Source organism: Scyliorhinus torazame, chromosome 7 (genome assembly GCF_047496885.1).
Source record: "Scyliorhinus torazame isolate Kashiwa2021f chromosome 7, sScyTor2.1, whole genome shotgun sequence".
NCBI classification, from domain to species: domain Eukaryota; kingdom Metazoa; phylum Chordata; class Chondrichthyes; order Carcharhiniformes; family Scyliorhinidae; genus Scyliorhinus; species Scyliorhinus torazame.
The window spans coordinates 228,499,797-228,517,576 of NC_092713.1; the positions used below are offsets into that span (position 1 = coordinate 228,499,797).

The 17,780-nt window shown below is 49.7% G+C and overlaps 1 long non-coding RNA gene across 2 annotated transcripts in view; it reads right to left on the minus strand.

Moving 5' to 3' along the window:
* Positions 1-989: 989 nt before the first annotated feature.
* The window catches only part of LOC140427450 (uncharacterized), a 43,608-nt gene continuing 26,817 nt past the window's right edge, over positions 990-17,780 (minus strand). Inside the window, exons 6-8 of one of the 2 annotated variants that reach the window (XR_011948497.1) lie at positions 13,406-13,604; positions 9,545-9,647; positions 990-1,757 (exon numbers count right to left, since the gene is read on the minus strand). This is a non-coding gene — a long non-coding RNA (uncharacterized lncRNA). Of the gene's footprint in view, positions 1,758-9,320; positions 9,648-13,405; positions 13,605-17,780 lie in introns of those variants that run through there. The other variant, XR_011948496.1, reaches the window with a different exon arrangement.

Here is a 17,780-nt window from a genome sequence, read left to right on the forward strand (position 1 = left end):
CCCTCATTCAATTTTGAAAAACATAATTAAATCTGTCTTATGTAACCTGGAATTAAACTCAGAATTTGTCTATAATCAGACATGTTGCTTTGGAAGGGGCAGGCCAAGTTAAATACAGCTACATCTGACCAACATTATCATACCTTGTAGGTTATCTAATTCAACACAGCATATCATCTGATTTAATCTGAGCAATATCACGTGGGACTCTAGTTACTTTGAGATTTTATAACAACATCTGCAACAGTGGAAAATCCTCAAATCAACCAAGAATCATTAATGGTTGTGCAGTCTGACATGTTTAACCACCTAAAAGGTAGTTAGTCTCTTGAGGTTTTTCGCTTTGGAAGAACAATTTCTGATATTTGTATTAGTTCACAATTAAATGCAATGTATTGAAGGAAAGATGGAAACCAAATGCTCACTTATACCAAACATGACCTTGGTTACATTATCAAAACCACAACAAAGGCTTCACAATGTTCTTGAAATTTATTATAGTATAATTTTCTTCAGTAATGTGCAAACATCCTGGGCATTAACCTATTTGAGAAATTGAAATAAATAAATCAGGGTCCAATGATAGTCATGCTTAATGAGGCCATTGTGGCTTTTAACTGAATCATTATGATGCACAGTTTATGCATTATTTTAAAACGCTGCAGGAGGCTGATGAGAAAAAGGTGCTGCCTGCTACAGCATACAGCAGAGGAAGAATCACATATACAATCAACATTGTGTGCCTAAATGTCAGGCTTCTGATTAAATACAAGAGGTCACGCAATGCCGTTCTTTTATATTACTCTATTGGCAAAAGAACTGTTGCTCTGTTTACTTGCTATAAATATGGTGGTTAATAAGGTCGCTTTTCTTAATCCTAACTTTGTGTATACTTTTAGAGTCGCCAGGTATCTCTCGATACCGCCACAAGGTTCAACCCGAATACCGATCAAAGAGCCAGTACACCAGTTAGTTCAAAGTCAATGGTATTTATTTACACACAGTATGATTTACTCATGCACAATAACACTACAAGCTAAACTATTTCTATTACTAACACCTATACTTAACTTCGGGTGCACACTTAGGTCAGAGGAACAATGGCCGTTGTTCGGATCTGAGGCTGTTGGGTTTGAAGAGGTAACAGGAGTACAGCTAACGTCGTCCGTCTGGTAGCGAGCGTTGACCTTGAACTTACTTGCTTCTGCTGATGCTGGTGGAAGGGTCTCTCCGCTTGAGAGTCGAATCCAAGAGAGTGAACCTTTGGCGAGGGTTCCTTCTTATACTTGGAGGGGCTTCGCAGGCTTTTAGGCGGGCCTTAAATTTGGTCCCAATTAATTGGGCAGCTTCTTGATCATTGTCATCGATCTAAACCAATAAAGGGGTGGGTGCCTTGATGGCTGGGCCTATCCTAAGTGGCCGTTGGCCTTGCTTTGTTTGAGTCTTTTGGTTGGGGTAGTGGCGCCGGAATGTCTGAGACAGCATCGGCTACCTGGGCATTAGTCCTTTGTTCCTCGGAGATGGGCCATCAATATGTAAATCGACCCAGAGTTTTGATTCCGTCTGCAAACTGCCTTCCAAATATACATTCAGGCTCTGTGCCTGCTTGTTGCTTTGCATTGTCCATATTTCCCTATATGCTCTGCGAGTGTCCATTTTATACACTGAAAGTGGCCATCCCAGATGGCTACAGAACAATAGGCTACATGAGAACCTTCTTTTAATGCAGAAAGCTGTCCTGATTGCGAAAGCACTGCCTGAAAAGATAGTAAAAGTAACTTTCAAAATTGAAAATTGGACAAATACTTAAAGGGAAATTCGTTGAATTGTGCTGTCAGAGAACCAACACATGCATGATGGGCTGAATGGCATCCTTCTTTGGTGCATTGTTCTATGATGTTGTAAATAAAGTAAAGCCACCATAGTCTCAGATTACCTTAGACTGCTTTCCCCTTTGAGGGTGAGAACTGGCTGGTGGTGATTTAACCTGAAAGGCAAGGTGCAAGGTTAAGAAGGCTGGGCCTTCATAAGTAACATCAGCCAATATGGGAATTGAACCTGTGCTGCTGGCCTGGCTCTGCATCACAAACCAGCTATCCAACCAACTTAGCTAAACCAGCCTGTCACTGTACATTGCACCAAGGTGCCAAGATGTACCTAGGAGAAAAAGATGTCTTGTCAGAACTTTTATTTGGAGAAATCTTCAACCCACAGCATAATCATCAACATTTGATCATAAAATGACTCACAGGAAAAAAAAAATCTATGATCCAAATAACATAATTAAAATATTCCAGTTTCCTTGACATCAGTTTCATAGAATGCAGTCTTTAGTTAATACAGCTTGCTTACTATATTACTACTGGCAATAAAATAGGTACCTTCAGTTGAAAAGTTTAGATCTATACACTGTTTCTACCTTATGATACCATGACATATTTTGGGAGTAAAAGCTTATATTGCTCCATATTTTTGCCATGTTGGAGGCCCTCTCTGTCTTGATGAAAATTGTGGAAATGGCCTAAGATTTTAAGTCACACCTGTGAACATGGCATTTTCCCTTTTGTCAGGACAGAACTAGAGTTGGGCCACAGTTCACGCATGCACAGTTTAAAGAGGAAGCTGGCCATTTAAAACACCAGCTGCCTCTACTTAAGGGGTATTTTAGTAGGCCAGGGTTGTGAAACCCGAAGTGCGCAGATTAGACCAGGTCTGAACCTGGGTGGATTTGTTTGGTTCGACAAGATAGCCTATTGCAGTAGTAAGGTGTCTCTTTGAATATGCTGCTGGGACCTCTCTGAGAGAGGTAAAGTACCCTTTGGGATAGGTATGACACCCTTTGGGATTGTTAAGAGTAAACATGAGTGTGTGAAAGAAGTGCGTAAAGTCAACGGAACTGTCAAAGCTGTCATAGATGTCAAGGAACTGTGAAGGAACTGTCAACGCTGCTGAGGAGCTGTCAATGAACTGAGAAATTTGTAAAATCTGCCAAGGTTGTCAAGGAGCTGTCAAAGTGGTCAAGTAACTGTCTAAGGATATTTGATGAGTTGGCATTATGGAGTTAAGGGCAAAGATGATGGGTGCGGATCAGCATGAGTTGGTACTAAATTGGCAAAGGGGCTATAGAGGGCTATGGGGATCTTGGAGGATTAGGAGGTACAAGGGGACATAGAGGGTGGGTAGAGGGGCATGCATTGGAATGGGGGTATGAAGAGCAATGGAGTGGTGGCTGCAGCCAGGAGATGGCAGATTCATAGGTTCGTATGGATATAGCATGGTGTGGGAGCGAAGTAGATGGGAGGTGAGGGAGGGTGAGGAGTGAAAGCTGGAGGGTTGATTTTTTTGCTTTAATCTTTTAAAAATAAGTTCAACAAAAGCATCAGTGCACAGAGGCAGGCCTTCTGCCCAGCCCGCATCCATACCTAGCAGCCAAATGCAGGCCTTCTGTCCAGCTCCCCTCCACACCCGGCAGCCAGAGACAGACCTTCTGTCCAGCTCACCTCCACACCCGGCAGCCAGAGACAGACCTTCTGCCCAGCTCCCCTCCACACCCGGCAGCCAGACGCAGGCCTTCTGCCCACCTCACCTCCGCACCCGGCAGTCAGAGACAGGCCTTCTGCCCACCTCACCTCCACACCCGGCAGTCAGAGGCAGGCCTTCTGCCCACCTCACCTCCACACCCGGCAGTCAGAGGCAGACCTTCTGCCCACCTCACCTCCACACCCGGCAGTCAGAGACAGACCTTCTGCCCACCTCACCTCCACACCCGGCAGTCAGAGACAGGTCTTCTGCCCACCTCACCTCCACACCCGGCAGTCAGAGACAGGCCTTCTGCCCACCTCACGTCCACACCCGGCAGTCAGAGACAGGTCTTCTGCCCACCTCACCTCCACACCCGGCAGCCAGACGCAGACCTTATGCCCACCTCACCTCCACACCCGGCAGTCAGAGGCAGGCCTTCTGCCCAGCTCACCTCCACACCCGGCAGTCAGAGGCAGACCTTCTGCCCAGCTCACCTCCACACCCGGCAGTCAGAGGCAGACCTTCTGCCCACCTCACCTCCACACCCGGCAGTCAGAGGCAGGCCTTCTGCCCACCTCACCTCCACACCCGGCAGTCAGAGGCAGGCCTTCTGCCCACCTCACCTCCACACCCGGCAGTCAGAGACAGACCTTCTGCCCAGCTCACCTCCACACCCGGCAGCCAGAGACAGACCTTCTGCCCACCTCACCTCCACACCCGGCAGTCAGAGACAGGCCTTCTGCCCAGCTCACCTCCACACCCGGCAGCCAGACGCAGACCTTCTGCCCAGCTCCCCTCCACACCCGGCAGCCAGAGACAGACCTTCTGCCCACCTCACCTCCACACCCGGCAGTCAGAGACAGGCCTTCTGCCCACCTCACCTCCACACCCGGCAGCCAGACGCAGACCTTCTGCCCACCTCACCTCCACACCCGGCAGTCAGAGGCAGGCCTTCTGCCCACCTCACCTCCACACCCGGCAGTCAGAGGCAGACCTTCTGCCCACCTCACCTCCACACCCGGCAGTCAGAGACAGGCCTTCTGCCCACCTCACCTCCACACCCGGCAGCCAGACGCAGACCTTCTGCCCACCTCACCTCCACACCCGGCAGTCAGAGGCAGGCCTTCTGCCCACCTCACCTCCACACCCGGCAGCCAGAGACAGGCCTTCTGCCCACCTCACCTCCACACCCGGCAGTCAGAGACAGGCCTTCTGCCCACCTCACCTCCACACCCGGCAGTCAGAGACAGGCCTTCTGCCCACCTCACCTCCACACCCGGCAGCCAGACGCAGGCCTTCTGCCCAGCTCACCTCCACACCCGGCAGCCAGACGCAGGCCTTCTGCCCAGCTCACCTCCACACCCGGCAGTCAGAGACAGGCCTTCTGCCCACCTCACCTCCACACCCGGCAGTCAGAGACAGGCCTTCTGCCCACCTCACCTCCACACCCGGCAGCCAGACGCAGGCCTTCTGCCCAGCTCACCTCCACACCCGGCAGCCAGACGCAGGCCTTCTGCCCACCTCACCTCCACACCCGGCAGTCAGAGACAGGCCTTCTGCCCACCTCACCTCCACACCCGGCAGTCAGAGACAGGCCTTCTGCCCACCTCACCTCCACACCTAGCAGCCTCTGCACTCATTCGGGGGGGTAGTGGGCCAGACCACACCGCCAGAATGGAAATTTGACCTGTCATTTGTAAAGTCGAGTTCATCCAGAGGCGAAGGTGGCAGGGGAACAGAGTTCTACCCGGAAGTTCACTGACTCCAACCCCAGACTTCTGAAGATGCCAAATAAAATATTTATTGACCAATTAGCGGCTGCCCAGTGGGAAGATGGCGAACCACCTATGAGAACAGTGGGTAGTGTCGCCAATTAGGGCTTCAGGGAACAATGTCCAGGAAGAGAGGTTAGGGCCTCAGAATGAAAATGGGTCACAGACACCATTTAAAAGCACTCTGGCATGGGTTGGTAGCAGCTCCCTTGTAATGGACTGCAGGTAGAACTTTGGATCAAGAATCATTTCAAACCCATTGAACTATGGGAATAACAGTAGACAAAAATTTGTTTTTACATTTTAGTGACTATTGTACCATCTTTGTAGTATTCGGACTCTTGCCAGGGAGGACAGAGCAATGAGCACATGATCACATTTCCCTAATGAATAACAACAGTTTAGGAAAATGCAATTCCAGCCTTTAACTCTCTTTGAATCTCCACACAGGCTCAATGTCCACCACATGGTGGATATAATAGAGGGACCATTTGTTGAGGTGCCCAGATCACAGTTTGCCCCACAATGACACCCTGCATGTCCTCCTCCAGGCTGTGAGTGATTTGTGATAGTTCCTCATCCCTTTTCTGGGAAGAGGAGACTTCCCCCCCAGTTAGACAAAAGCAGCCTTAATTAATGGATAGCATGATCTGCACAAATTCTGCGGGTTTGCGGGTGGTTCCACTTCCCATTTCCAGGGGAGGAACAGCAGAGGGGGCGAGGAATCACACGGGAGTCCCAAAACAGCTTTTATGATGGCAGGATTTCCCTGATCGATTGTTCCTGCCCCCACCAATGATGGAAGGGGAATCCTGACATTAAAAGGGGAGTCACAGTGGTGCCAGGGACCCGGGTGCAATTCTGGCCTCTGTGTGGAGTCTACATGTTCTCCCCGTGTCTGCGTGGGTTTCCTCCAGGTGCTCCGGTTTCCTTCCAGGTTCGGTGGATTGGCCATGATAAGTTCATAGAATCATAGAATTTACAGTGCAGAAGGAGGCCATTCGGCCCATCGAGTCTGTATCGGCTCTTGGAAAGAGCACCCTACCCAAGGTCAACACCTCCACCCTATCCCCATAACCCAGTAACCCCACCCAACACTAAGGGCAATTTTGGACACTAAGGGCAATTTATCATGGCCAATCCACCTAACCTGCACATCTTTGGACTGTGGGAGGAAACCGGAGCACCCGGAGGAAACCCACGCACACACGGGGAAAATGTGCAGACTCCGCACAGACAGTGACCCAAGCCGGAATCGAACCTGGGACCCTGGAGCTGTGAAGCAATTGTGCTATCCACAATGCTACCGTGCTGCCTCAAATTGCCCCTTAATGTCCAGGGATGTGCAGGCTAGATTATGGGATTATGAGGTTAGGTAGGGGTAGACACTTGTAAATGGGCAGAGTGTTCATTCGAAGGTTCGGTGCAGACTCGATGGGCCGAATGGCCTCCTTCTGCACTGTAGGGTTCTGTTCCCTGAAATAGTTGTCAGACCTTTATGCCGATAATCCCCCCATGTTAAATTGTCCATTCATGTTGGCATGAGGACATGCCGAGGTGAATCATGATAGGTTCCCCACCATGTGCACCTAGCGAGCAGAACCCAACAGAGGCACACAGGTGAGCACAGCCCCCAAAGGGGAGAGGGTGATACTGGGGCATTACTCTATCACTGCCCCCTGACAGTGCCAAGGGGAAGCACTAAAGGTGTATTCCGTGGTGGGGGGTGTTGTGTGGAGGTGTTCCATTTCCACGGGGGCAGAGAAGTTCTGTGGTGGGGGGAAGTGCCGGGGGATTCCAAGGTGTGAGGGTATGGGGGTGTGTGGTGGAGATGTTCCGTGGTGATGGAGGAGGGGGTTTCAAATTTTTTTTTAACATTGTGGCCCCCTTTAAAAACAGTGCCCAATCTTTTAAAAACCGAAGTAGTTCTCATTGTGACTACCCCGCCGGCATTATATAATGGGACCTTCCCCTCACCATTGTTTTGACAGTCAGCTTAAAAATAGTGAGGGGGAAACCCCCATTGCTGCTGATAGGCTATCCATCACTGTTATAATTGGGAGATGTTAGGAAATTGGATCTAGAAATGGGATTAGAGATGTACTGGGCAATTTAGAGGTCAACAGACTGAAGTGAAACTGCTAGCACTGAGTCAGAGATATATACCCACACCTGGCCTCGGTTACATTGCATCATTCAGACTTAAACTTGTTAATAGCAATAAGCAGGATACCTCTGTTCAGCCAGGGTGATTCACTCAAGATCCATTGTCCTCTGGACACTCTGATCTGACCATCTAATAATCGATTAGAGTCTGATGGCCTCTTTTGTCTGTAAATTGGATGTTAATTGCATATTGTTATGGGCCAGGGTTGAGAGAACCCCCAAAGTGTATCATGGAGTTCATCTGACCCACAACCTTTAATAGATTGCGGTAATGGGGAGCACACGGGCCTACTTTGCAGGTGTGATGCAACAGAGATCTACAGTACTTTTAAATTAAAACAATGTTTATTTATGAAACCAATTGACACTTTATAAACCGACAGTAAACATCTTAACAACTATCAACACCAATAAATCCCCCAAAGAATACAGTACTCTATAAGTAACTCTAAATCTTTCCTTGCAACATCCATAAGACAAAAAAGAACCCTTTTTACAGAAATACATTAGGTTCAACTTCTCTACTGAGAGCAGTTACCACTTTGAAATCACCAAATGAACATTCATAAGCTTGCAGAGATTCATACGCATCTTGCTGTGACTGCAGCTTCTCCAAATCTAAAACAAAACTAAATACACCCTGCAGCAGACAGCCCAAAGCGAAAGTAAAAGCAGACAGACAGCCCAGCTGTACCCACACTCTGACATCACTTATAAACATCCATTTCTTAAAGGTACATCCACTACAGCTATTTTATAAACACACATTTCTTAAAGGTACTCTCACATGACAATATTCATCGTTCTTTTGTGTAAATGGGAGTAGGAAGTCAAAAGCACAGAGAGTCCTGGATACCCCAGGACAGAACCATCGTTTGAGGGGCTGGACAGAGCTTAGAGAGAGAAAAGAATACTGTTCATACAGGTGGGGAAAGAAGGATTTGGAAGGCCATAGGGAGAGGCCATGAAAAGCTGCCACAGAGTCTGGCTTTCGAAAAGGGGTCTGAAAGAGCTGCACTACTCGCAGGAATATGCTCTATGAATGCAAGTATCATTTTTGCCTGCCTGTGTAAGTGGAGCATAGAGCTGTATGTTCATTTTACGTGCTGTTTAATGGGAAATCGTGCGTTAGGATTAAAGGATACATTTAAGCTGTTCATGTTTGGATTGAAGTTTAAAAGGTGAAATATTGTTTTTTCTTTTGTTTCAATAAAGTTTTGTTTGTAAACATCACCAAGCCCTATTTTTTATGCAATCACTCCTGGAGCGAATCGATTTTCCTGCAGTCTTGCAAAATTTTTAAAACATTGCGGTTCTGGTCCAGTTTCTAGCCACTGTTGGGATCTGACCAGGTGTCCGTAACGCCATAAAATTGCTAAATTCCGCTTTGGATTTTATTAATTTTCTAAGGTTTTGACTTCCGGTTCATTCCCCAGATAGCTACTCACGATGGTAAAATCCTGTCATCTGTTGAAACCTCATTGACAGTCCCCAGGTTTAACATTATCTCCTCACCTACAGATCACACCAATCATGAACACCTAACAGTCCTTAAACTTTTACAGAAAGTTATTAATTCCTAACCTTTTAGCATTTAAATACATCAGAACTAAACCAACATGTTTACAATAGCATTACCTTAGATAACATTTAGCCATTATAGGAACACAAGAAAAAACAAATCTTGCTTTTATAAAAACTATCCCAAATTCAAATGGTGACATCATACGCTGAGGATGTATTTAATTTATCTCTTCAAACAACAAAGCAGTTTTATTTTTTCTTGATACCCAAAAATCCATCCTGATTATTTTTCAATTACCTTTTATTTGTCAAAAATTTTAATTTGTTTATCCCCTCAAACTTTAGGTAACTTTCCCTTTTAAATGAGTTGCTATGGCAAGCACTCAATTTATTTAATCAATTCAATTTCAGAAGCAATTGTATCCAGGCATGGCAATTTAAGAAAAAAAGTCACATGAACAATGGTGCCTATGGATAGTATGGAAGTTAAGTGTAACTAATCACAATCACTTCAGCTCCAAAGGTAACAAAGAATAACAAATAAGTCTGAATGAGTTAACCTTTTAAAAAAAAAAGGCAATGCCTTTGTCCTCAATGTTGTGATAAACAATCTTGAAGTCTGGAAGCTATAGGATTGCTTGTTGTCTGTAATTCATGATCCACCTATTGTAAAGCAGAAAATATACAAGCCAAATTAGTTATGTTGGTCGAGATACATCTGGTCAATTAAAACAAAGTCCTAATCTCCACAATATATAAATTTTCAATCAACAAATTAGTTGAGTAATGAACTAAGCTGCTAAACAGAAAATAGTTAAATCTCCAGTTGGAAAAAGAGGCATATCAGAAGTTTTCAAATGTCATGCATCATCATTACCCCTTTAAATAACTAAGAAACATAGGCTCTCTTCTGAAAGAACACTGTAAATTCCAAGCTTTAGATCCCTTTTATTGACAATTTGATCGAAGAGTAGCCAGGGTTATTCCATGCTGAAACCATTTATTTCCATACACTTTGATCTTAGAATTTTCCATTCACTTTATGAGAATTTTGTTCAAAGTCACTTCCTAAATGTTGCTCATTATTACTCTATATGTGTATATATATATCTAGAGCAATGATTGTGGCCAGCAAACATAGAATCCCTACAGTGCTGAAGGAGGCTATTCGGTCCATCGAGTCGACAAAACCCTCTGAAAAAGAGACCTAACTAGGCCCATGTTGCTGCCATATCCCCGTAACCGCACATCTTTGGGCACTAAGGGAAAATTTAGCTTGGCCAATCTTTGGACAGTGGGAAGAAACCGGAGCACCCAGAAGAAACCCACACAGACACAGGGAGACTGTAAAAGCTCCACACCGTCAACCCAGGCCGGAAAGGTATATTAGACAAATTATACCAAGGTATCACTTAATGGCCGGGATTCTCTATCCCTGCGTCGGGTTGGAGAATCCCTGGGAGGAGGCGCGAATCCCGCTCCGAAGCCGGCTTTCCTATTCTCCGGGCCGTTTTTCGGGCGCCGTCGGGATTCCCGCCAAGCCGGTCAGGGGCCATTTACAGCGGCCTCCTCGCCAATTCTCTAAGCCCCGATGGGCCGAGTGGCCAACAAGATTTATCCAGTCCCGCCGGCATGAATTACTCACCTCACACACAGCGGGACCTGGCAGATAAGTGTGCGGAGGCCGTCCTGGTGGGGGAGCGGGGGGGGGGGGGGGGGGGGGGGGGGATCCGACCCCGGGGGGGCCCTCCACGGTGGCCTGGCCCGCGATCGGGGCCTACGGATTGGCAGGCGGGCTGGTTCCGTGGGGCCCTTCTTTCCTCTGCGCTGGGCCCCTGTGGGGCTCAGCCATATTGCCCGGGGGCCGGCATGGAGAAGGGAACCCCCGCGCATGCGTGAAAATACACCGGCCGTTCTGCGCATGTGTGGAAATATGCCGCCTGTTCTGCGCATGCGCGAACTCGCGCCGGCCCTTCGGCGCCGGCTGGAGCTGCGGGAACCACTCCGGCGTCAACCTAGCTCCCTAGAAAGTGGAGAATTCCTCACTTTCGGGGGCCGTTGACGCCGGAGTGGTTGGCGCCGGTTTTCACTCTGGCGCAGGGGACATAGCCCCATTATTGGAGAATCCCGCCCAATATCACTACCAGTCATTCGGTTCTAGCTTCTCAACTTGGAGCCCCATATTATGCTAACTTATACTAACTTTGGGGCAGTACGGTAGCACAGGTGATTAGCACTGTGGCTTCGCAGTGCCAGGGTCCCAGGTTCGATTCCCCGCTGGGTCACTGTCTGTGCGGAGTCTGCACGTTCTCCCCGTGTCTGCGTGGGTTTCCTCCGAGTGCTCCGGTTTCCTCCCACAGTCCAAAGACGTGCAGGTTAGGTAGATTGGCCATGATAAATTGCCCTTAGTGACCAAAAAGGTTAGGAGGGGTTATTGGGTTACGGGGATAGGGTGGAAGCGAGGGCTTAAGTGGGTCGGTGCAGACTCGATGGGCCGAATGGCCCCCTTCTGCCCTATATGTTCTATATAAAGTTTAGGGAAGGGTTTCCCAAACACTTTGAGCTGCAAAATCCCGAGTGACCTCCCCAGAACGTTGGGGAACTCCAAATATTCCTGTAATGTTGACACCACTTTTTTGCCGTGAAATAGCTGCATATAACACAGAAGTCAAACATAAACAAGTTTTTTCTAGCTATATCTATGCATATATCACCAATAAAAGATTAGTATTAAAATCTGAAGGCTGACCTTCTGTTATCTTCAGTGCAAAGAGTGATGTTGCCTCCTTTGCACTCTCAACAGCTTGATGTCAGAGGCATAAAGTCACAAATACATTTGCCAGCAGCACAAGCCCCTCACATCACCACCCTGGCCATGACACTCTGAAATATTACTCACTAATTCTTGTTGCCTCCTCGTTTCTGACACCTCTCCTCTCCTGCTGCTCTAGTAGCCTCGCCTGCCTCCGCAGCGGGGTCCCGGAACAACCACCGCAGTGGCCGCCTGAAGTTCCACCACTACCCCCACCTGAACCTCCACCGCTGCCCCACCTGAACCTCCACCGCTCCCCCACCTGACCCTCCACCGCTCCCCCACCTGAACCCCCACCGCAACCTCCACCGCTGCCCCACCTAAACCTCCACCGCTGCCCCACCTGAACCTCCACCGCTCCCCCACCTGACCCTCCACCGCTCCCCCACCTGAACCTCCACCGCTGCCCCACCTGAACCTCCACCGCTGCCCCACCTCAACCTCCACCGCTCCCCCACCTGAACCCCCACCGCTGCCCCACCTGACGCTCCACCGCTCCCCCACCTGAACCCCCACCGCTGCCCCACCTGAACCCCCACCGCTGCCCCACCTGATCCTCCACCGCTCCCCCACCTGAACCTCCACCGCTCCCCCACCTGAACCTCCACCGCTCCCCCACCTGAACCTCCACCGCTCCCCCACCTGAATGTCCACCGCTTCGCCACCTGAACCTCCACCGCTCCCCCACCTGAACCTCCACCGCTGCCCCGCCTGAACCTCCACCGCTCCCCCACCTGAACCTCCACCGCTCCCCCACCTGAACCTCCACCGCTCCCCCACCTGAACCTCCACCGCTCCCCCACCTGAACCTCCACCGCTGCCCCACCTGAACCTCCACCGCTCCCCAACCTAAACCTCCACCGCTGCCCCACCTGAACCTCCACCGCTCCCCCACCTGAACCTCCACCGCTGCCCCACCTGAACCTCCACCGCTCCCCCACCTGAACCTCCACCGCTGCCCCACCTGAACCTCCACCGCTCCCCCACCTGAACTTCCACTGCTGCCCACCTGAACCTCCACCGCTCCCCCACCTGAACTTCCACTGCTGCCCCATCTGAACCTCCACTGCTGCCCACCTGAACCTCTACTGCTGCGCCTACCTGACCTTCCACCAACACTTTGCCTGTTGCCACTGACTTCTCACTCCAACTTTCTTCTTCTCCCGTTGGCTCACCATTAATCATCTCCTGGGCTTTATGCCTAGAAGCAGTGAGATCAAATAAATCAAATGAATTCTCAGCCAGTAACATCCAGTGCTCCAAGAGACCTTGCGCTGATTGACCTATTTGTTTTCCCTGTTGATAGTTAAGTCTGGAGTATTGCATCTGGCAATTGCTGGTCTCGTGGCTGCCTCCAGCGTCACGGATCCTGTGGAGATACCTCACGGACTCCCGTGGTCCATGGACCCCCATTTGGGAACCCTTGTTTGGGGTCTTCTTATTGAAAACAGCACTAAGTTCTGAATTTTAAATTTCTAACACTAGGTTCCTTAGTTGAGCGCAATTATAAGGTAGGAATAGCTAGTGTTTCTGAATAAAATAGAATTTATTAAGCAAGGTTTTACATAACTTAACAAGAAGCAGTGAAGACAACATAGAATTTTCTCACCTCTCAAGATCGCAGGAACTTTCGGTGTTGTCAGCACAATGTCCTTCTTCGTTATGTTGAACCATGTCCAAAAGAGTCATACACCAGAAGCCATGCTGTCACCGTGCCAACAGGGGTTCGGATTTCTCAACTTTCATCCCTCAGCTTCCCGACCATCCTTCCTTTTTTGGAGATGGTCCAAATTCACTCCTCCTATTGGCTAAAGGGCGCAAATCATCTTGTGTCATCCCACCTTTGCATCTCTCGCTTTATGGGTCACAGGCACCAGGAGTTTACATTCCATCACAAACAAAGGCACATTTCCTTCCAGCTACAGAGAAGCCATAAATAAAGTTGCATTCTCTTGTCAGCAAATCTTAACCAAAAGCCCATACAAAAGTTATTGGACGTGATTCAAAGGCCGTCTTGCACTTAAGTGAGAGCGCGACAAGGCCATTAGATCAGGGAAGAGGCCAAAATTGAGAACCGGGCCGGGCGTCAATCTGTTTGCGATCTAACCGGCCCACCCCCGTTGGGGAAATCAGGATCCTGCGATAGCGTGACAAGAAACCAATAATCACCACTTAAGGCTGGTCTCCATACAATTAATGAAAGGGACCCCCTATCTAACGGCCTCCCGTAAACTAACGGCCTCCCCAGCAAGTGGTCATGTGGGTGCCGATCAGTAGTCCTTTTTAAAAACGTGGTGCTAGGGAAAGGGTTGCTGCGGGAACCCAAGGAGATGAGTCGCCATCTTTGCTCCCAGGCATTGAACCTAGGGACACTGGGATTGATACCCCAGTGTCTCAGCGCCCGCGGGTCCACCATGCCACCCCCTAGATCGCGTGTTCCCGAACGGGGCAATTATAGCCCCAGCCCGCCTGCCCCACTGATCACCCATAACTCTCACTTACCACGGAGGCCTCTGGCTGCGTGGCTAAAGACGATTACTAATCAACACCACAAATGCAGCGGCCAAAATGGGGGAATGGGGAAGGGGGAGCAATAGGGGAATGGAGGGATGGAGGGGGCAGCAATGGGGAAATGGGGGGTTCCGGGGTGGAGGACACCACTGGTTGTCAGTCTCTCACCCTCTCCCAATTCCTTACAGATATTACACGCAATGCTTGATATCTTGGACCCTGTAGAAGCTGCCCCAGTGGCATTGTTGGCAGGCCAGACAGCCAGACTTTGGAGGAGGCAGCGGCAGCAGCATCGACAGAGACTCGAGGTGGCAACCCATTTTCAGGGCCCCACCCCACAGTCTGAGGACCCGGCTGCCCATCAGGTCAGTGAGGGACCCAGAGGGAGACCAGCGACGGCCGAAGGTTTACAGGCGTCGCTGGTCTTTCGAACAGATGAGGGACAGCGTGTGCCCCAGGAGGCTCTGCCTCAACAAGGGAACGGTGCGGCAGTTGTGCCATGCACTTGCAGACTTGGCACAATGTGGTCGAGGACTGTGCTGAGTGCTCGCTCAAGCACATCACCTGCACCTGGCGTGCCGGGGTGGGGAGGGGAAGGGGTAAGAGGCATCCAGGACCTCCATGGGATTGGTGCTCGGCCTGCATTGCAGAAGAAAGTGCCAGAGGCGTCATATCAATCAAGGTCACCTTTTAAAAATTCTATACATGTGTTCCCCACTGCCCCAATCCCCCGATGGTGCCATCCTACCCTCCCCACACTCCTTTATCTCCAACGCACTCTCACCCACTTACCCCCTAGCCATCTAGCCCACCCCCAGTACCCTCTCAGTGATCCTCGCCTGCCTAGCCTTCTGTGCTCTGCCACTGCATCGAGGTGTGTCCCCCGGATGCACATCAGAGCTGGAGGCAGCTAGCTGCTTACCGAGCCCTGGTGGCCGTCCTCAGGAAGTCCTGGGGCGGTAGAGCCCCAGGCCACTTTTTGGCGGCACATCATTCACCAGACCACCCTGTTCCCGGTGCTGACTCCGAAAGCTGCCGTTGCCACTCAGTAGGGTGGCTACAGGTTGACACCCAATGCCCTCCCCCCTCCCGGTCAGTGTGCATGGTCCCTGGGATTCACATCGGGGTGGAGGAGCAGCTGGATCGGGCCCTCGGCGATGCTCGTCAGTGACTAGGACATGCTCTGGAGTATTCCGGCAATGCCCACCTGAGACTTGACATGCCCCGCAGTGCCTCATCAAGATCCACCTGTTAATGGGTTACGTCCCCCAGTGACTTGGACATGATGGTGACGTCCTTAGCCATGGCCGTCACTGACTGAGCCACACCTTGGACACCTCCACCCATGCTGCTGACATCATGCACCAGGAATCCACTACGGTCACCACCTAGCAGTTTGGCCACGCATTGAAAATGAAAATGAAAATCGCTTATTGTCACAAGTAGGCTTCAAATGAAGTTACTGTGAAAAGCCCCTAGTCGCCACATTCCGGCGCCTGTTCGGGGAGGCTGGTACGGGAATTGAACCGTGCTGCTGGCCTGCCTTGGTCTGCTTTCAAAGCCAGCGAGGGACTCCTCAAATCTATGGACCTGCTGGAGTGTCGCTGACATCCCCCATTGAATCTCTCAGCCGCATTCTAGCATCTGCATCAGCTCCGGGTAAACCTGGTCCAGAGGCTCAGCATCTGACTGGGATGCAGTTGGGACTTGGAATCCAGCAGATATCTGACTGCTGTCTCACTTGAGCGTTCCTGCCTCCACTTGATGTGCATCAGCAACTGTGTGGTGCTCAGCAAAATGTGCCCCAGGGGCCTGTCCACTACTGTCGCCCACCGAGGTGTGTGTCTCTGCACTGTTGGAGGGTGGGGATGACAGCTGTGATGCGAAAATGATAGTGTCCTCGGAGCTCCAAAGTGTTCTCATGGGAGGTATAGTGGACCACCCTGGACGGACCGGCAATGTCGGATGAGGATCCTGTGGGAGAATGGACATGTGGTCAGTGGGAGGAATGGGTGCACCGAGACAGATGCATTTCAAAGGGAGAAATGTAATGCAAAAAGTGAACTATAATCTCTTGTGGAGATAATGGAAGCTGATTACCATCTCAGTAGAAACCATTTCCTGTGAGTTACATCCCAGACATATTTGTGATTTTCCCCTTGCTAAAGGGACACCCCACCCCCAATTACCAAGGGAGTTCATACTCAGCTGTGCAAAGGGGAAATCAAATGGAGCACGGTCTTTGGCTCCAAAAGGGGTCATAATACCCGCCACTCTCTTGATGAAAATGTTTTCCTCATATCTCCTCTAAGCCTCTGACCCCTTAACTTAAATCTACGCCCCTTGGTTATTGACCCTTCCTATCCACCCTATCTATTCCCCTCATAATTTTATACATCTCAGTCAGGTCCCCCTGAGCCTTCTTTGCTCCAGGGAAAACAACCCCAGCCTATCCAATTCTCTTGATAGCTGAAATACTCATCCTGGTGAATCTCCTCAGGACCCTCGCTAGCACAATCACTTCCTTCCTGTGGTGACTAGAATTGCACACAGTACTCCAAATGGGGCCTGACCAGCATTTTGTAGAGCTCCAACATAACCTCCTTGTTCTTATATTCAATGCCTCGGTTAATGAAGGAACGAATCCTATAGGCCTTAACCACCTTATCTACCAGTCCTGCTGTCTTCAGAGATCTGTGAACCCACATAACAAGGTCCCTTTGATCCTCCATACTTCCTTGGTTCCAACCATTCATTGTATATTCCCTTGCCTTGTTAGTCGTACCAAAATGTATTATCTCACACTTTTCATCGTTAAAGTCCACTTGCCACTCTTCTGCCTATCTAACCAGCCGTCTATATCATCCTATAATCTAAGGCCTTGTTCCTCACTATTTACCACACCATCAATTTTTGTGTCATCTGCAAACTTACTTATCATACCCCCTACATTCACATCCAGATCATTAAAGTTTACTCCAAACAACAAGGGGCACAGCACCTTTACCTGCGGAAGATCTCTGAACACAGGCTTCCTGTCACAAAAAAAACCTTCAGCTGTCACCCTCTGCCTCCTACCACTAGCTTGTTTTGGATCCAATTTGCCAATTGACCGAGGGCAGCACGGTAGCATTGTGGATAGCAGAATTGCTTCACAGCTCCAAGATCCCAGGTTCGATTCCGGCTTGGGTCACTGTCTGTGCGGAGTCTGCACATCCTCCCAGTGTGTGCGTGCTCCGGTTTCTCCCTCTGGGTGCTCCGGTTTCCTCCCACAGTCCAAAGAAGTGCAGGTTAGGTGGATTGGCCATTCCAAATTGCCCTTCGTGTCCAAAATTGCCCTTAGTGTTGGGTGGGGTTACTGGGTTATGGGGATAGGGTGGAGGTGTTGATCTTGGGTACGGTGCTCTTTCCAAGAGCTGGTGCAGACTCGATGGGCTGAATGGCCTCCTTCTGCACTGTAAATTCTATGAAAT